Below are 21,456 nucleotides of genomic sequence, written 5' to 3'. Positions count from 1 at the left end.
TCTTCGCCTGTTTGGGTGTGGTTCCTGCCACCTAGGGCCCGCGTTGCCGCTTGCTCACCGGAGTGTCCTTGGTGGCACTCTCGGTCGAGCATTGCCTTTTGGTGGCGAGATTCTCCTCCACCTTGTTGGCAAATCCCTCCGTCGATGCCTTCATCTGCGGCATGTACGCGAAGTGCAGCCGTCCCACTTTTATCCGTTGCTCGGCCCAGGTCATTTTGGCCTTCTCCTCTTCAGAGAGGTCCTTCCTGCCCTGGAGCCGGCCCATGATTTTGAGGGCCGCTTTGTACTGGGATTGAATTTTTTGCTTGTCGAGAATAAAGTCAACACTTGTTAAGTTTAAACGATTTCGCGTTCTGACTTTCTTTTTTGGAAATTATTAAAGCGGTCGGAAAAGCACGACAGCTCACAACATTTGGAGGATCTACCGAGATATCCGTGTATATCGTGTTTCGTGAGAAGTGTATAAAACATACTCGGGAAGTCAGCAGTTTAATATATTGTACAAACATTATTGTGTGCTAGCAGCAGAAATAACGGAATTGGAACCGCTTGAGTACATATATACAGCATAATCGTATGTGCGCTGCTTGATTCCGTTGCATTTTCGGTCTTCGGTTTCGCCCTCGGTGCTGGTGCAGTTCTGTTACACGTACGCCGATCTTTCGTAGTTGCAGCTTTCTACCTGCATTCGCTGTCTTTGACCGCACTTTCGCTCGTATCGTTAGATCTGCGCAGACGGCTCGAAAAACTCTGTTTCGTGGAGAGTTTACCGTAAACTAAACAATCACATAAACAAACTAAAAATTAAACAAAAACGAGAAGGAACGTGTGGTTTTATGGTTTAGTTTTTTTTTTTAAGAATTTTGTTAAATCCGATATTTTTTTTGTTTTTTTTCAGAGGTAGTGCTTCTATTTTTCACATAACTTAAATATCTTATATCTGGTTGTATAGAACTTCGCAGTTCTAAAAAGCTGACAAATGCAACTATAATTCGTGCCCAGACTCTTTGTATCTACAGCTTAACGCCTGGAAGATATTAAGCTTTAAATTAAAATTTCATAATTTTTTGCGGTATTTTTTTTCGAAATTTTGATTTCAAAAACTCAGGAAAAGTCGAAAGAAAAATAATTCTTGGCCAACATTTTTAGTTTTAGATAGACGCATTAATTATGCGTTGTTTAAGGCATTGCTAATTAAAATCTATGGATAAAGGGTGGAGCTCAAACTCGTTAATTCGTTAATAATTTCGAAAAAAAAAATACCGCAAAAAATTATGAAATTTGAAAGCTTAATATCATCCAGGCGTTAAGCTGCAGATACAAAGTGTCTATCAGAAAAAGTCATTTTGGTTCACAGCCTAAATATAAAGTTAAATTTTGCCGAGTAGTGTTATTAATGATAATTATTAATCACATGAGCGGCCGCAACCTTGCTTAGGTGACAAAACTAAAAACACGAGTACCCCCAACCTGTATTCATTTATCGATTTTGGAACTATCGATCTTCAAGAGACACAGAAACAGAGAGAGCGCGACAATTTGAAGGCAACATAAATTAATGCTCAATGAAACCCCGAAGTCGCTTGTCACATGTACTTAAGCATTATGTTAATTTATATATAATTTATATTTCATGCAAGGCAGTGCCTTTTATAGATCGGGCGGCCTTCCATTTTTCCATGAATGTCTTACAGATATCTTATTTCTACTCCAGAATGTGGGAAGGGTTCTAACATAAATATATATTGTCGAATTACTGTCTGCGCGTGCAGACGGGCTGATCGGTAACAGAAGGTTACCTAATCATTAGCCCTGCAGTCAGTGTCCAATATTCCCGGTAAGGAAAGTCGGAGACTGCTGACTGGCTCGCGCATGTGGGGGGTCTGCCCGGTAATCGAGGGTTACCTAAGCAATCGCCTGCCAACAAGTGTCCAATGTCCCATGTAAGGTGATCGGTGGGCACCGGTATCGTGGCAAAGGAATTTCGTTGGCACTTCGGGAATATATATTGTTAGGAATATTTATTTATTTAATATTATTTTAGGTACTTATTGCGTAAGCCCCTTGTGCTGGTCTCCTGTCTTTTGGCGTGTGCTGAGTTTGCATTTTTGCTGGGTGTTGATCGCTTCACCTGGGAGTAGCGTTGGCTGCGTCGTCTGCTTGTGACGAATTATGGGATCCATGGTTCGTTTGGTTGGTTTGATTCGGGTTTTTCGGAAGGATGGGTTTGTCAAATGTGCTTGACGGATCGATGCTCCGGTGGTAATGGCCTATGCGGGCGATGATCGGGGAGGCGTTGGACGTGGGTAGAGTAGTTTTGTAGCTCTGGCGGAACACTTGGGTGGTATTGTCTCCAGACTGGTGCATGAACTGGCTGGTCTCGACGATGTCTCTTTTGTTGGACCAATGGCTTGTTTGGGCGACGGATGCATGGGTCTGCGGGGCCAAGTCCGGCGACCACGGCTCCGGGACTGGTCCGGGCTCATGTTCGGTTGGATCGGCGGCTTCGGACTCAAATGGCTGGCTGGGGTCTTCTGGTAAGAGGGTTGTGTCGAAGGAGCTGTGCGTTTCGATCCTCCGTTGGTAGTCGCTTATGTGGGCGACGATGGGTGTGGTGTCGACCATGGGTACGATATTTTGGTATGCCGGGTGTAGTACTCGTGTTATACTACAGCCAGACTGGTACGTGAACAGCTGAGTCGCGATGACGCCTCTGGTATCGCAGCAACGACTTGTGTGGGCGACGAAGATCTCGGACATGGCTCTAGGCATGGCTCGTTGCATGGCGCTAAGAATCATGCCAGTACGCGGAAGGTACTCCATTGTGTTGGCGAGGATCGGTGTGGCGTCGGCCGTGGGTACGACAGGGCGGCTGTCGGTGTATCGTGGGGTTATCGTCCTGGTTTCCGGGCCCGCGTTGAGGGGCTCTGTGGATATCAGTTCAATTATGAGTCCCGACCAGCGTGGGGTTACCGTGGTTGTTTCCCGTGTTGCTGGGCTGTCGGATGGTGGCTGCCGTTGTCCTTGTTCGATGCTGATGGTCGGCTTTGAGGGTGTCCGTGTGTTCAATTCTTCCGTTGCGGATTCTGTGCGTGCTTGCTCTGTTGCTTGTCTTCGATCTGGGCTTCCTGTGTCGAGCGCCGGGTTCAAGTGTTTTTCTCTCGTGTGTGAGATCCTCGTGGTTTGTTTGGGATGCGTGTGATCCCTGTTGTGGGCCTAGGACGCGGTTGCTCCGTAGTGACCGTGGGACTCGTTTTCCTGATTGCTTGGTTGCTGTTTGCTGGTGTTGACCTTGGATTCGTGTTCTCCGCAATGTGCCGTTGCTTCGTATTCGTTGCGATTGGCTTGGGTGTCAAGTGCTGCGTTGCGCTATTGGGTGCCGTGAGCGTTGTGGTAGGTCGTGGACGTGGGTTCGTTGCGATTTTTTGAAGTTTTTGGTATAGAGGTTCGGCGTCTTGTACGTGGATGGTTGTAAGCACGGGTTCAGTGGGCATGGGGTGACGGTCTCGTAGCTGTAGCAGCGTGGAGCCGCATTGGATCATCGTTTCGGTGGCACCTAGGAAGTCCATGCCGACAATGACTTGTCCCAACATGTTTGGCAGGACCAGGAGCGGGATTTGAACCTCTCGTTGATCCAGCTTGATGTACGCCAGTAGAACTTGTGAGATCTCTCTGACCGAGCCATCGGCCAGGCGTATGCGGACGCATGCATCTTGCAGGTTGGTGTTGTTGTCTAGTTGTCGGGCGAGGTTTGCGGTGATCAAGCTTCTTGATGCCCCGGTGTCGATTGTGGCTTCCGTTGCGTATCCTCCTATGCTTACCATCGCCACTATCAAGCCGTTGCTTACGTGTAGAGAGTTATTTAGTCGCGGGTTGGAGGAGGCGTCGTTCCCGGCTGATCCCGTGTCAGTTGGGGACGCATGTCGTTTCCCGACGTATTCTGGCGGCAGCAATCGACGGTCCGTGTGGTGCGTTTGCCACATTCCCAGCAGAATAGGATCGAGGGACTATAGCAGTCGTATGCCGCATGCCCGTCTTCACCACACCGGCGACAGGCGGTGCGTGGGTTGGCGATGGGGGTCGTGATCATGCGAGGTGCTATATCGGGATTCGTCGTACTGTTTGGTTGAGCTGGCGGTCTCCCTGGTGTGTCTGTCGACTCCCAATGTGGTCTCCGAAATGGCGTCCATTGCGAGTCACTGTTCCTCTGCTCTGTAGCTGGCCTTGGGTATCTTGGCGTATTTCGCGGGGGTGCGAAAGTGGTCGGAATGGTCCGCTCTTGAATACTCTCAAATTCCGTGGCCAGCAGTGTTAGCTGTGACAAGTCTTGCAGTTCGTGGCGGCGCACGTACATCTGGTATGCTGGGAGGGCGTTGTCATAGATCCTGGTTAGCTCCTTGGTTGTGTCGTACCCAGCGTGGTGCATGAGTAGACGTATCTCGATGAGGAAATCTTTGAACAGTTCCCCCGCCACTTGCTTGCGGGCTCGGATCTGGTCTTCCAATTGTTCAAAATTCGGATGCGTTCCGCCATTGGTGCAGCGTGGTTGTAGTGGTGCCCTTCCATGGGTCGGTCGATCGCTGGCAAGACCCCCGGTACGGGTGCTGGGTGGGTCTCTGTAGCTAGGGGCCTTGGAAACGGGGCTGCAGGAGTGCGGTATTCGGTGGCTGCGGGGACTCGTAATCCGGTCTTAGGATCCATTTCGCGAGTGTCGGATGGTCCAGGAGTAGTGGGCAGTGGTCACTTGGAGCGAGAGCGTGAGGCTGGTTTGGCATAGTGCCTCTCGAACTCTCCTAGGCGAACCCAGGCGTCTTGCGCGAGTGGCCCGGCGACTAGTGCCGCAAATTTCTTTCGGCGTTCATCGACCGTTCCTTCGCTGCCGAATCCGAATTCTTCGGCGAGGACTTCTAGTTCATCCCGACGGAGTTTGTGGATCAAGCCGGTGCGGTCCTCTGGTTGTTCATCGTCGTGATGTTCCATGTTGATTTCTGTTGATTTTTTGCGCACTGAGTCACTGTTGAACGGCACTTTTTAGGATCGGCACTGCGTATACTTTCGCGTTTGTTTTAAGTAAGTGCGCGGACTTGTTATTGATTAAATTTTCTTTTTGATGGCCGTGGGTCTTTAATCCACGAAGTCCCTGATTTCGGTTTTCTTGAAGTTTCCACGAAAAATCCTTAAAAGTCCCTGCTCGGGCGCCACTTGTAATGTCCTATCTCAGGCTGAGGTATGCATCAGTCTGTCCAGGGTCCTGAATTACAAGATATTTCTAATTCACGAGGACTTTATCGGGAAAACCAGGAACATTGCCAGAAACTGAAATAGAAATCACAATACTTTTTGGTTCTTTTAATTTTAATGGTTTTCTTTATTCTTCCGTATGATTATTCTACCCGGTTATGTTATGTTTTAATTGTACTACGACGCGTATGGTGGTTTCACTGACTGCCGCCCCCGATGGCTGGTGGACTGCCTCCGACGATGGCTGGTGGACTGCCTTTTTCTTCATGCAAGGCAGTGCCTTTTATAGATCGGCCGGCCTTCGATTTTCCCATGAATGTCTTATAGATATCTTATTTCTACTCCAGACCGTGGGAAGGGTTCTTACATAAATATCTATGGCCGAATTATAGTCTGCGCGTGCAGACGGGCTGATCGGTAACAGAAGGTTACCTAAGCGATCGCCTGCCAACAAGTGTCCAATGTCCCAGGTAAGGTGATCGGTGTGCACCGGTAGCGTGGGAAAGGAATTTCGTTGGCATTATTGCGTAAGCCCCTTGTGCTGGTCTCCTGTCTCTTGGCGTGTGCTGAGTTTGCATTTTTGCTGGGTGTTGATCGCTTCACCTGGGAGTAGCGTTGGCTGCGTCGTCTGCTTGTGACGAACCATGGGATCCATGGTTCGTTACAATACACACAGATAGATAGATAGATAGATACAGATGCACAGCCAGTCCCATGGTGTAAGCGACTATGAAATTTGAAGCGACAGAGCGTCGTTTAAGCCGGAAACAGACAGCCAGGCAGGCAGGCAGCAGCCAGGCAGCAACCAGGCATCTAGGCAGGCAGCATGTGATGCCTGGAATCTATGCATATCCTGTCATCTGTACAGTGGAATCCCTCCAGTTGCCTGGCAGCCAATGGGAATCTTAAGCACATGCAGCTAATTCTCACCCCACCCGCTCCCTTACAACCGGTGACAGGCACATTCACATGCAAATGAAGACGCAACACACGTGGCGTGGTGGCCATATTGAAATGCTTACAGCGGAAGGCAGGCAGTCAGGCAGGGGCGATCACTTGTCGCGCGACTCTCCCCGAGAGAAGCACAAACAATGAGTATTTTCGTATTTATTCGGGATACACTTCCTTTTCAACAGTGAGCGAGACCGGTAGTAGTTTTTTCTTACCTGTGCTAAGTTGTGTTTTTTGCCGAGTTATGTGCATAACCAAAAAAAAAGTGATAGAGACACGAATTAAAATCGAAGTGTTTTATTTTGTGAAATTAAAAATATATATTTTCAATAACTTCATCAAGCTGAACTACCGAGGTTTTTCCCTGTGGGCGAATCGTGGGCAGGCTGGTAAAACCAGCAGCAATGGCGGACGCTCGTCGTTTGTGAAAAAAACCCCGAAATGGCTTCGAGCAGCAACTACAAAATAAGGTAGTGTTATGTTACAGCTTAGCGAAACAATACCGCTCAGCTTGGTGGCTTAATTCCGAATGTTTATTGAATATCTTTTTGTTCTTATCCTAGGGTACAATCGTTCTTATGTATAACGGAGAGCGAGAGTTCTCCCATGCATTATATGAAAAGAGTACCACCGCATAAGTATTAGTGCGCGTGGTCTCTGCCTAATGGAAATGCAAGATCAGCGTTAAGGAGCTTTTGAGAGAGAGAGACCATCGCCTCAGTGTTAGGGCGTTTGGGTTCTGCCTGAGTTCGGGTAAATGCCTGCTCAGCAGTTTTGGCAGCTGACCGATCTGCGTTCAAGTCTTAGATCGTTGCTGTGCAAAAGGAATGTGTAACATAAACATAAGTTGTTTATGTCACTGCTCATATGTACGCGCTTATATACATATGTATTTATATATATAACAGAGTGTTACATATGTACATGCATGGGTTCACTACACCTTTGTGAAATAACATGTATGTTTATGTATAAAAAAAATATTTTTTTGTTTTGCTTTTTTTATACCCGTACTCAAAAAAGAGTTAAGGGGTATATTAGATTTGTGGTAAAAGTGGATGTGTGCAACGCAGAGAAGGAAACGTTTCCGACCCCATAAAGTATATATATTCTTGATCAGCATCAATAGCCGAGACTATATAGCCATGTCCGTCTGTCCGTCCGTCTGTCCGTCTCGATGAGCGCCTGGATCTCAGAGACTGCAAGAGCTAGGGCAACCAAATTTGGTTTTCAGACTCATGTGATATCACACTGCTACAAGTGTATTTCATCATTTTCCTTCTCGCTCGCACACTCTGCCGCGTTCAGTGCGCGAGCAACCCCTAGCGGAGGAGATGTAGAATCTAAATGGTACATGTACAATCTACATGTTAGATGTAGAATAGACATTGTAGAGGAGATGTAGATAACAAATGTAGCAAAAAAATGTAAAATGTTAAATGTAAAATATTTTTTTTTATTTTAAAATTCTAAAAAATCATGCTCAAAAATGTATATACTGACTGAGTACGGGAATAAGTAGAGTCGCGTCCCCAGAAGCGACTCACACGTTCCTTCTCGTTTTGTTTTTTTTTTTTGTTTTTTTTTATTTTATTTTTTTATTTTATTTTATTTCCGATGAACTATGTATCATGGTTATATACGTGTGCTCACTTAAGTCATGGTTATTTTACGTATGCCTACCTAAGTCATGGTTATTTTACGTATGTCTACCTAAGTCATGGCTATTTACGTGTGCCTACCTAAGTCATGGCCATTGAAATTATTATGAAATTAAAAGTTTTAATCTATCCTTATGTACTTTTTGTTTTTTGTCTTTTATATTTGAAATTGTTATATTATCATTTTCTCCTATACTATCTACCTTATATGGTCCAGTATATTTAAAATCTAACTTATGACCTGTTTCATTTTTCAACAGAACCTGATCTCCTGTTTTTAATTTGAAATCTAAACAGTTTTTATCATAATTAATTTTTTGTTTCTGTTTATTAGATTATATGATTAATGATAATGATAATGCTCTTTTAAAAGCTTGTTCTAGTCTAAATTTTGATTTTTTAGCGTATTCATCTATATTATAAAGAGGAACTATTCTATCTATGCTATTAAAATGTATTGGTAAGTTCGAAGTCTTACCGAAAACTAATTCATATGGACAATAATCATGTGCCATAGAGGGGGTTGTGTTGAAGCAATATACGAAGTATTGTAGCTGTTCGGCTAAGCGCCGGCCCATGGCAGCACAAAGAGTAGTTGATCATCTCTTAATCTAATGTCTCTCTTTATAACCGTTTGTTTGCTTGTACTTATGCTCTTACTGGTGCGTTAGTCAGCCGCTGTGGGGGAGGCTCATCAGAAAAAGCAGAACACACTTGAAATTCGATCATCACCGTAGTAAAACGTTTGGCTGTCTGGCACAGTGACCTGCCTGCCACAGAGTTTCTAAACTAAACCTAACATATACATATCAACTTCAACAGTCTTGAACCGGCCCCCGCGTCTTCAATCGACCCATCATTAACTCTCGTTATTAAATTCGCACACCTTTCGCTAGTTTTGGATAATACATATATATTAACTTAAGTAAAATAAATTGTGAATATATTAACAGAACAATCATCGTCTCTTAAATAATCTTTCAAAACAACGCTACTGAAGAAGCTCAGTAGCTCAACAGTAGCCATACATCCCAATCTGTTTTGTCAGTTGAGATGTATGAGCGTATGAACTCATTAAAAGTTCTGTGGCTTCGCTCCACGGTTCCTACAGTCTGGTGATGATGTGCAGTGGATGTTATGTTTTGAATATTTAAGTTTTTACATAAATCTTCAATTATTGAATTTTTGTATTCCGTTCCCATGTCTGTAATGAACGTCTTAATTGGACTGTACTTTAGAATAAAATCTTCAAGTATAGCTTTAGCTTTTTGCACTTTTGTTCTTGATTGGTATGGCTACAAGGTATTTTTTCAAGTCACAGATTAAAGTGACTGCATATTAGTTTCCTTGTTCTGATTTAGGAAGTGGACCGATCGTATCCACAATTACCCTATCAAACGCCATTTGTGGTGTTTTAGTTATAGTCAATGGGGTCTTGGTATGTTTAGTCGTTTTGGACTTTTGGCATTTGGGACACTTTCTCACATAATTTGTAATTTGACGTGTCATGTTTTTCCAATAATAATGCCTTCTTATTTTCGCTAATGTTTTAGCTATACCTGTGTCACCTCCTTGGATTGGATCATCATGGAATGTAGACAGTATCTCTTCTTTTTCTTCTTTATTTTCTTTATTTTCTTTTATTGTGGTCACCGGCTTGAGTAGCGCTACTCTTAAATTCTTTAATATTTTATTGCCCTTGTTCTTAAAAGAATCTATTGAAAGATTTCTTTGCTCGGTGCCATTTTAAGTTGGCTGATGTTATTTATACCGGCTTCTTTTTTAAGCCTTTGGAAAAATTGACCTAAGTCGAAGGTTCCATTTGTATAAAGGTCGCTAACTTTAATTCTCACAAATATCTTTTTCCCACGTATTAAAGAAACATTTAGTCGAAGATAAATGTAAGGTCACTACTTTTTTAACATCATCATTTTGTATGACGTTTTATATATTGGGCTTTGAAGAGATCGATTGCTTTTGCAATTCTGTGTTTGAACCTACGCAGGTTTTTTGTCTACTTTGATTTCTTGTAGTGACTTTTAATACTGTATTGGTTGTTTGTATATTTTTTAAGTCTGTAATGGTTATTCTTGATAACGCATCTGCTATATGGTTGTCCTTTCCCTTAAGATACTCCACAGTAAAATCATATTCCTCCAAATCTAGTCACATACGTGTTAATTTTGAGCTGGGGTTAGTCATAGAAAATAAATAGGTAAGTGGCCTATGGTCAGTTTTGACAGTGAAATGTTTGCCATAAATGCATGGTCAAAAATGATTTATTGTCCAATGTATTGCCGCTAAATCTTGTTCTGTTGTGTTTTTATTACTTTCTCCCTTTGTGAATGATCTTGATATATACGCTACTGGTAGCTGAGTTCCATTATAATTTTGTGTTAGAACAGCACCACATGCTGTTGCATCCGTTGTTATACAAAATTCTTTGCTAAAATCTGGATATTGCAGTAAGGTTGCTTTCATCAATTGTACTTTTAAATATTCGAATGCTTTCTGACATTTATCTGTCCATTCGAAGTTAACATTCTTTTTACATAATCTTGTTATGTGACATGAATAATCGGAAAAATTTTTAATGAAACGTCTATAATAATTGCAAAATGCAACGAATCTTCTAGCGCTATCTGCGTCCGTTGGGACTGGGTATTTCTCTATAACGTCATATTTCTTGTCGTCTGGTAAAATACCTTTATCAGTACACTTATGACCTAGAAAGGTTACTTCGTGTCTGAAGAATGAGAACTTTTCAGGGTGCAATTTAAGGTTGTGTTTTCTACACATATCAAAAACGCTGGTGAGGTTTTTAATCATGTGTTTTTCGGAACAACCGATGACAATTAGGTCATCCATATACAGGAATGCCTGAGAAGGTTCGATACCTGAAAATGCAATTGTCATCATTCTTTGAAAAGAATTGGGCGCTATTTTTAAACCATATGAAAATGAAGTTATATTTCTTGAACTTTCTTCAAGTTCTATTTGATGAAAACCTGACATCAGATCTAGGCATGAAAAGTATTTAGCTCTACCTAATTGATCAAGAATATCATCTATTCTGGGAAGTGGAAATTTGTCTGATAAAACTTTTTTGTTTATTTGGCGGTAGTCAATCACTAGGCGCCATCTTTTACTATCTGAATTCGGTAATGATTTTTTCGGGACAATTAATAATGGACTGTTGTATTCAGTGACTGAGGGTTCTACTATTTTGTCTTTTATTAGCTTTTCTACTTGCTTTGTTATTTCCTCTTTTTGACTGTGGGGAATTCTGTAGTTTTTTATATATATCGGTTCATCATCTTTCATTCTTATCTTTTGTTTATAAAAATTATTAGTTGATATCGATTCGGTTTCTGTTCCGAATATATCACAGTATTTGGTGCATAATTCTGTAAGAATGGTTTTGAATTGAATAGGGAAGTTTTTATCTAACTTGTCTAAAATTTCGGTCTGATTATTATTAGGATTGGTATTTACTATGTCATAATCATCTAATGGTTCGAATTTTATAGTATTTAATTCAATGATTGCATTTGTATTTGTTGTATTTAATAATTGAATCTCTTGATTTGGTATGAATATATATTCAGTTGCTGTATTTATAGCAATCTTTCGGACAACTTCGGATCGTGCTGGTAAAATTGTTAAATTGTTTTCTAGTGTATGATATATTGGAATATGGATGGGATAATGGAAATTATTTGGTCTCAGGATGAATACCAATTATTCCATCGCAAGGAATGGGAAAGTTTGAATCTACTATATGAAAATTATGTGGAATAGCATATTTTCCTGAGAGAAGTTCTATGAATGCTAATCCTTTGGAATTGGTTGAACCTTCACCAATACCTGATATTTGTGTGATATTTTTGTAATCTATGTTACGAAATGTGTCTGTATTTTCTTTTATTAAAGATATGTCCGCACCTGTATCTACCAATAATGTATACATGTTGTGTGTTTTTTCATTTTGTAATGAAACAAAAAGGTTGAAATTAAGATTGATAGTGTGAACCGTTACTGTTTTTGTTTTCTTAAGGGGGCTTACTGGTTTTCCGGTGTGGTTTGCACCTGTCGGACATTATTATTTTGCCTGTTGGAGTTGGCATTATGACCACTATAGAATCCACCGTTCTGACGGTTGTTTCCTCTATAGTTTGTATTGTTGTTATACCCGTACTAAAAAAAGAGTTAAGGGGTATATTAGATTTGTGGTAAAAGTGGATGTGTGCAACGCAGAGAAGGAAACGTTTCCGACCCCATAAAGTATATATATTCTTGATCAGCATCAATAGCCGAGTCTATATAGCCATGTCCGTCTGTCCGTCCGTCTGTCCGTCTGTCCGTCTTGATGAGCGCCTGGATCTCAGAGACTATAAGAGCTAGAGAAACCAAATTTGGTTTCCAGACTCATGTGATATCACACTGCTACAAGTGTATTTCAAAATTTCGCCCCGCCCTCTTCCGCCCACACAAAAGACGAAAATCTGTGGCAGGCACAGTTTTAAAGATACGATAAAACTAAAAACGCAGTATCGTAGAGAATGCCCATATCTACCAGATTGCCGAATCTGAGTCAGATCGGATCATAATTATAGCCAGAATGAAGAAATTAATTTTCAGTTGCTTCCCCTCCCCCTCCAGCAACCAACATCGCGTCTCATTTTCCTTCTCGCTCGCACATTCTGCCGCGTTCAGTGCGCGAGCAACCCCTAGCGGAGGAGATGTTGAATCTAATTGGAACATGTAAAATCTACATGTTAGATGTAGAATATACATTGTATATGCGATGTAGATATCATATGTTGCAAAAAAATGTAAAATGTAAAATTTTTTTTTTTTCTAAAATTCTTAAAAATCATAAGCTCAAAAATGTATATACTGACTGAGTACGGGTATAAGTAGAGTCGCGTCCCCAGAAGCGACTCACACGTTCCTTCTCGTTATTACTATTGTTGTAACGTCGAAAATTTCCTCTGAAATTTCCGCGTCCTCGGCTTTGGCTACTTTGGTAACTACCTCGGTAATTACCTTGGTATCCACCTCGGCTTCCGCCTCGGTATGAGTTTCCTCTATATGAGTTATTACTCTGCCGATTATAGTACAGAACGGTATCAGTTTTACCGGTTGCATCTGTGCAACTATTTACGAACTTGGAGACAGCTTCGTTCATGTTATTGAACTGTCCCGCTTCCATGATAAGTTTAACTTTTTCGATGGAGCAATTCTTTGTCATAGCTTTTACAGCTTGTTGGGTTGAATATTTAGTGGCAAGGGAAAGAGAAATTCCGTCTGCAATATAGGCACATTCTAGAGCCTTTGTCAATTGTTGAATTTCTTGAGTATAGACGTTTGCAGTTTTACTTTTTGGTGGACCTTCGACATTTTAGCGTTTAGTACTTCAACTGACTCGCCTTTTACGTCATTTTGAAGCTTACGAATGACGTCTGCTATTGTTGTTTCTGATTCTATTAAGTTCCTGGCATGTCCTTTAAAATTTGATTTAAGGACGGATACAGCTAAAACTTCATGAGTTCCTTTAATGGAATCTACTATTTCTAGTGCGTCTAGAAACTTCTCAGATTTTCGTGTTTACCATCGAAATCTGGTATAAGCCTGGAGGCTGAGCTGAGAAATTCTATATTTGTTTGTGCCATTGTTGTTTCTATTTCTTGGTCAGTTTCTAGGTCAGTTTCTAGTATTACTTGTTCTGCTATATGTATTGTATCGGGCAGAAATTATTTATTAAAGCTGGCTAGACTGGTGTAATTGTTTGGTAAGGAAAGTTGCAAGCTATGTATTGTACTGATTTTAAGAAGTTTTTCTTTTAGGTTTGCTAATACTTCTATAATTTGGGTTTCATGTAAATCTGAAAGTCTTTCTTGGCAATTTTGATAGATAAGTACTATTTTATTATATTTTGCAATAAGTATTTCTGTATGCTTTGTTATAGTTTGTATTGTGATATGCACATTTTTATACCCGTACTCAAAAAAGAGTTAAGGGGTATATTAGATTTGTGATAAAAGTGGATGTGTGTAACGCAGAGAAGGAAACGTTTCCGACCCCATAAAGTATATATATTCTTGATCAGCATCAATAGCCGAGTCGATAGAGCCATGTCTGTCTGTCCGTCTTGTTTGACGCCTGGATCTCAGAGACTACAAGAGCTAGGGCAACCAAATTTGGTTTTCAGACTCATGTGATATCACACTGCTACAAGTGTATTTCAAAATTTCGCCCCACCCCCTTTCGCCGCCACAAATAACGAAAATCTGTGGCAGGCACAATTCTAAAGATACGATAAAACTAAAAACGCATTATCGTAGAGAATGATCATATCTACCAGACTGCCGAATCTGAATCAGATCGGATCATAATTATAGCCAGAATGAAGAAATTAGTTTTCAGTTTCTTCCCCTGCCCCTTCCTACCGACGACACCACAACTCATTTTCCTTCTCGCACGCACACTCTACCGCGTTCAATGCGCGAGCAACCCCTAGCGGAGGAGATGTAGAATCTAAATGGTACATCTATAATCTACATGTTAGATGTAAAATATACATTGTAGATGTAGATAGCACATGTAGAAAAGAAATGTAAAATGTAAAATTTTTTGTAAATTCTAAAATTCTAAAAAATTGTATGCTCAAAAATGTATATACTGACTGAGTACGGGTATAAGTAGAGTCGCGTCCCCAGAAGCGACTCACACGTTCTCGTTATTTAAACATTTAAAAGATCTATCAAATTCTGCTCTAATTCTTACAATTGCTTTTGTTATCGGTATCCAACCATTGTCCATAGATAATCGGATATTTTGAAATAATTTTATTTAATTAATTTTTTTTTATATATTAATATTTGTGTTTATAAAGTGGTTGTTGCGTACTTTTTCTTTAATATCTATTGTGCATTGCATACAATTTTAGCAAAAGCATTGTGGATAGCAAAATAATTATTATTAGTAATAGTGTCCACAGTGAACCTATGTCTTCTGTGTGATCTACTATTTCAAGTTTATTGACGACATTTTCCGTCGGATTTTCGATCTTTGATTCTGTTTTACCCATGATTGAAATATTGGGTTTTTCTTTTATCTCAAAAATTATTTTTAAAATTTGACATATTATTATACCAATTATCATTACATTTGTGTCCCTACCTAATAGGCGAATGGCTTTACAGGCCAATCTATTTTACCGGTCGACTCAATTGTCGTCGGGTATTACAAAAATTCAATTTATTTATATTGTTTTAATAGTATTTAATATTATTTTGATGGGCGTTCTCTGTAACGCTATCGGTCCGTGGCCCAGATTGTCGCGCTGGCGGTGCCGGTGCTGTGCCTTCGCACAGGCTAGTTGGATTGGGTACTGGAGCTGGTCATCTCGCAGGCTGATGGGGTGCCGGCGCTGGCACTCTCTTTCCGTTTCGGCAACACCCATATGCAAGTGTTGTTGCACGTCGGGCTGTAGAGGTGCCCTTGGCAGTCTCCAGGGCACTTCTTTTGTTGTTTTGGTATGGCTTTGGGGGCAGGACGGTGATTAATAAGTTGTCTATTTTGTTTTTGTGTTGTGGCACAGGGTGAGCTTTTACTTTTTAATAGCGACTCGAGGTGTTCGAGTTCGCTCTGTAACTTCACTGCGACTTTCCACTTCGGGGGATTGTCGCTTTTATACAGAAGTTGAACGATATCAGACTTTCTCTTTCTGATCCGTTCTTTTAAACCACTTCTTCTGGGTTTAAGTTTAATTTGGGTGCTCATCCCTGTACTCACTCAGATATTTCTTTGCTGTTTCTGTCCTTATTATTCCAGTTGGGCCAGTTGTTCATCACTGTCTTTGTTGTTCCAGTTGGGACAGTTGTTCATGACTGTCCTTAGTGTTCCAGTTGGGCCAGTTGTTCATCATTGTATTTATGCAGCAGTAACACCATAGCACGGAACACAATAATGCAATCACACAATTTAACTGTTCCTTTGGCATGGCCACAGCCTTTATTATGATTTGATTAAGATGTTAAAATTATTAAGTTGTTTTAATAGAGCAGTGTCGAATTTGTCACGGTCGCCATGTTATGTTAAAGCTCAGCGAAGTCATACCGCATCGGTTGGTGGCTTAATTCAGAATGTTTATTGAATATCTTTTTGTTCTTATCCTAGGGTACAATCGTTCTTATGTATAACGGAGAGCGAGAGTTCTCATATGCATTATATGAAAAGAGTACCACCGCATAAGTATTAGTGCGCGTGGTCTCTGCCTGAGTCTAATGGAAATGCAAGATCAGCGTTAAGGAGCTTTTGAGAGAGAGACCCATCGCCTCAGTGTTAGGGCGTTTGAGTTCTGCCTGAGTTCGGGTAAATGCCTGCTCAGCAGTTTTGGTAGCTGACCGATCTGCGTTCAAGTCTTAGATCGTTGCTGTGCAAAAGGAATGTGTAACATAAACATAAGTTGTTTATGTCACTGCTCATATGTACGCGCTTATATATGTATTTATATATATAACAGAGTGTTACATATGTACATGCATGGGTTCACTACAGTAGATATGGAGAAAAAAATAAATTCTTTGAGTAATATCATAAAGGAGGATGTCTTTGACCATTTGACAAACGACGCATCGTCGTCAAAAAAAAAGCGGACAAGCGATAACACCAATATATACGCAAACGGTGCAGAATATATGAAAGTAGAAGAGACAAGTGACGCTTTAAATACGAACATAGATGGAACAAAATTGACAGACACATACAGTACACTTGTTACACCAAAACGCCAAAGTAGGAAATACTAGTAATTTCAAAATACAACTAAATACTAATACTAACCCAAATGTCAATATATCAAAAGATGGAATGGAACGAGAGAACGGACTTTTTCTTTTTGAAAAAAGAAAACATCAAAATTAAAGGAATTAAAGAGATTGTGTCCATGGCAGCCACATTATATAAAATATATTTTTCTAAGTTTGAGGATGCAAACGCCTTGGTTGTAAATGAGGAACTACCGCGTAACTATGTAGAGTCTTTCGGAATTATAAAAGGAGTGCCGCGAAGTTTTTCAGACAAAGAAATTAGTGAAAACATAAGCTCTGACATTACAATTAAATCATTAGAAAGACTATCAAGGAGGGAGAAGATCACAAATGAAGAAAATGGTTCTAACTTCAACTTGATACAAACTGAAACAGTAAAAATAGATTTTATGGGGGCACAGATCCCGGAGAAAATTAATCTTTTTGGAATGTGCTGCATGAAAGTGCATCAGTACATACCAAAGGTAAGCCAATGCTACAACTGCGGTAGGCTTGGGCATACTTCTGCCAGGTGCAAGTCGGCAAGAAGATGCAACAGGTGCGGGGTAAATGACTGTAATGGAAATTGTACGGTGCTTAAATGCATACTGTGCAATGGAAAAGATCACACAGCAAGAGATAGAATGTCATGTCCAGCATGGGAAAGGCAGATGGATATAAACAAAATTATGACAATAAAAAAAATAGCTAGGAAGGAAGTACTGAATTCGTACTCGGTGCATCAAAATTACTCGCACACAGAAAATTACGATGTAAATTACCCAAAATTAAATAATATATGCGAAAATATACAAGATAAGAACAGTAAAGCAAATGAGGTATTGAAAAAGCACAGCTATGCAAGCAGGGTAATATATAGACCAGTAGCCCCAACACAAAAACCACATTTCAATCTGGAATCATATACTAATGATACCAGCGACCATATTCCATTTCTTGAAAAAAAAACAACAGATGTTCAACATTGTCTGGTTTCCCAGCCTGAAATTCCCCAACAAATTCCTCAAATAATAGCCAGTGGCGCAAAATAACGTAATTCAACCTTTGTTTACTATTTGCATTGCCCACTGCAATTCGGACCGTCTGCCCTTACATGCCTTCGCAATGGTCATGATCTGGTCCAGCACTTGCATGCCTTTGCAATCTCTCGCTCTTTCTGCCGTCGCAGATATACATACGCATATATTCGGTCAATTGGTGACACACGAATCGCGGTCTATATATGCTGTAACGAACCATGGTTCTAGCCATGGCTCGTCACAAACGGCGAAGGGTCAGCGCATCCACGCTGGCGGGAGACAATAACCAAACTGATATACACAGAGCTAACGAACCATGGCTCTAGCCACGGTTCTCCCCAAATAGCGGTGTGTCAGCAACTCCGGGAAATAAAATAGTCTTAAGCAACGCTCACAATTAATTAAGAACTCTCGACCAACAACTCTACACATTTTTGTCCACACAACAATTTAAAACACCCCACCTCTTGGGACATTTCGCAATCGACGGCCTACATAAGAAATATCATTTGCGTTATTTCACAATAAGTCAAGCTAGCATAAAATTATCGACCTACCGACACAAATTCAGATATCACCTTTCCCAACTGCAACTGCACCTTCCGGGATGCAGCCTCAGAAAAAACACACTGCCCCACTAACAATTGTCAACGAAGCAGTCCATCAGCCCGAATACAAGATACAGGCAGTCCATCAGACCGAACACAAGACACTGAACTAGGCAGTCCATCAGCCCGAATACAAGATACAGGCAGTCCATCAGCCCAAACACAAGACACTGCACAAGGCAGTCCCTCAGTCACACACCCAAGACACTGTACTACGCAGTCCCTCAGTCACACACCCAAGACACTGCACTACGCAGTCCACCAGTGCACCATTCAACCACGAGTTGAAGCAGCAGAATTTAAGTGAATGAAGAAAGTGAATGGAAAGAAACCAGAATATTAAATAAAAACCAAGAACAATCCAACAAAACCGTCGCCTCATCATTTCTCGCTGCCTACTACATTCTTTTACGAGCCAGCCCGACACCTGAAGTCACCTACAAACTACAAATTGTCTTGTAGCGGACACTGGACAGACTGATGCCTCAGCCTGAAATAGGACCTCACAAGTGGCGCCCGAGCAGGGACTTTTTGGTGACTTTAAAGAGACTAACACCTTAATACGGAGCTTTGTGGAGTAAAGACCCACGGCCACTGAAAGAAAACTAGGCTAGCAAGGACCAATACTCGTCCAACACTAAAAACCGGCACCCTCGCAACATCCGGTCGCAAGCAGAAATACCACAAAGAACACGTAAGTCAGTGCTACTAACCGCAGAAACACATCATGGAAGCCCACGGAGCCGGTCAACCCGACGAATTTTACCCGGGGGGACACCATACCAATCCAGGAGTCACCACCGGCTGGATCTACAAACTCCGGCGGGATGAGCTGGAAGCCCTGGCCGAGGAATTCGGATTCGGCAACGAAGGAACAGTCGACTGGCAGACCTCGAACGGCAATACGCCAGACCAGCAGGACGCTCCAAGTCGCCCATGCCCACCACTCCTGGGCCGTCTGACCAGCGGAAAACCGACCCAAAAGCCGGGTTACAAGTCCCCACAGCGGCCGAATACAGCACACCCTGCCCACCACGCATTGTAACGCCAGCCGATCTGCCCAGACCTCCAGTTACGGAGACCAGCCGCTCGCCCACACAGAGGATCTTGCCTGCCATGGACTCTTCCATAGATGGACGCCACCACAGCCACTCCGCCCACATCGCGGAACAGATTCGGAAATGGGGAATCAGGTTCGACGGACAGGACGACCCACTTACATTTCTGGAACTACTCGAAGAACGTGCGCTCTCATATGGGGTGGACACAAATCAGCTACTTCGGGCCATGACAGAGCTTCTCACCGATCGGGCCAGTCGCTGGTACCGCACCAGCCAACTACAAGGCAGCTCATGGGCATATTTCCGCCAACAATTCTTGACTTTCTTCTTGCCGCCACGGTATTTTGAACAATTGGAAGACCAGATCCGAGCCCGCAAGCAAGCGGTAGGAGAATTGTTCAAGGATTCAAGGATCGAGATACGGCTACTCATGCACCACGCCAGGTACGACGCAGCCAAGGAACTGAACAGGATCTACGATAACGCCCTGCCAGCATACCAGATGTACGTGCGGCGACACGAACTACAAAGCTTAGCACAGCTCACACTGTTGGCCACCGAGTTCGACATGCGTCCCCAACTGACACGGGATCAGCCGGGAACGACGCCTCCTCCAACCCGCGACTAAATAACTCTCTACACGTAAGCAACGGCCGGATAGTGGCGATGGTGACCATAGGAGGACACGCAACGGAAGCCACAATCGACACCGGGGAATCCAGAAGCTTCATCAGCGCAAACCTCGCCCGACAACTAGACAACAACAACAACCTGCAAGATGCATGCGTCCGCATACGCCTGGCCGATGGCTCGGTCAGAGAGATCTCACAAGTTCTACTGGCGCACATCAAGCTGGATCAACGAGAGGTTCAAATCCCGCTCCTGGTCCTGCCAAACATGTTGGGACAAGTCATTGTCGGCATGGACTTCCTAGGTGCCACCAAAACGACGATCCAATGCGGCTCCACGCTGCTACAGCTACGAGACCGTCACCCCATGCCCACTGAACCCGTGCTTACTACCATCCACGTACAAGACGCCGAACCCCGATACCAGAAACCCCAACAAATCGCAACGAACCTACGTCCACAACGCACACGGCACCGAATAACGCAACGCAGCACTTGACACCCAAACCAATCGCAACGAATACGAAGCAACGGCACACTACGGAGAACACGAATCCGAGGCCAACACAAGCCAACCACAACCAAGCAATCGGGAAAACGAGTCCCACGGTCACTACGGAGCAACCGCGTCCTAGGCCAACCACAGGGGACACACACCCCAAACAAACCACGAGGATCTCACACACGAGACAAACACACTTGAACCCGGCGCTCGACACAGGAAGCCCAGGTCCAAGACAAGCAACAGAGCAAGCACGCAGAGAAACCGCATCGGAAGCAGGGAACGCACGGACACCCTCAAAACCGACCGCCAGCAGCGAAAAAGGACAACGGCCACCACCATCCGACAGCCCAGCAACACGGGAAACAACCACGGTAACCCCACGCTGGTCGGGACTCATAATTGAACTGATATCCACAGAGCCCCTCAACGCGGGTCCGGAAACCAGGACGATAACCCCACGATACACCGACAGCCGCCCTGTCGTACCCACTCCGAAGCAGCCGATCCAACCGAAAATGAGCCCGAACCAGTCCCGGAGTCGTGTCCGCCGGACTTGGCCCCGCAGATCCAAGCATTTACATTTGACAGACCCATCCCGAAAGACCCGAATCAAACCTTTGACCCCGGAGCCACCAAATCCACCGAAGACGACCCAGAACTACCGACGGATCCTTGGCCACCCGACATAGCACCGCCGATTCAAGAATGCCTGGACAAAGAACTACCAAAGAAAACTGCCGAGAAAACCATCGTGATATGGGATAATCGACCCACCAAGCAGACACCAACTACAAAGCACCCAGAACAGCAGAAAGGCCACGATCACAGCAGCAGTAGAAAATATAACGTTACCGACGCCACGCTAAAGTGACGAGATTAACAGCGACGAATCCGGAGACTCGGCACCAGCCAAAGCACAGGAAAAAGGCGAACCTCAGCACCCG

Source organism: Drosophila obscura, unplaced genomic scaffold (assembly GCF_018151105.1).
Source record: "Drosophila obscura isolate BZ-5 IFL unplaced genomic scaffold, ASM1815110v1 contig_180, whole genome shotgun sequence".
Lineage (NCBI taxonomy): Eukaryota > Metazoa > Arthropoda > Insecta > Diptera > Drosophilidae > Drosophila > Drosophila obscura.
Note: the sequence above shows the minus strand (reverse complement) of the source record.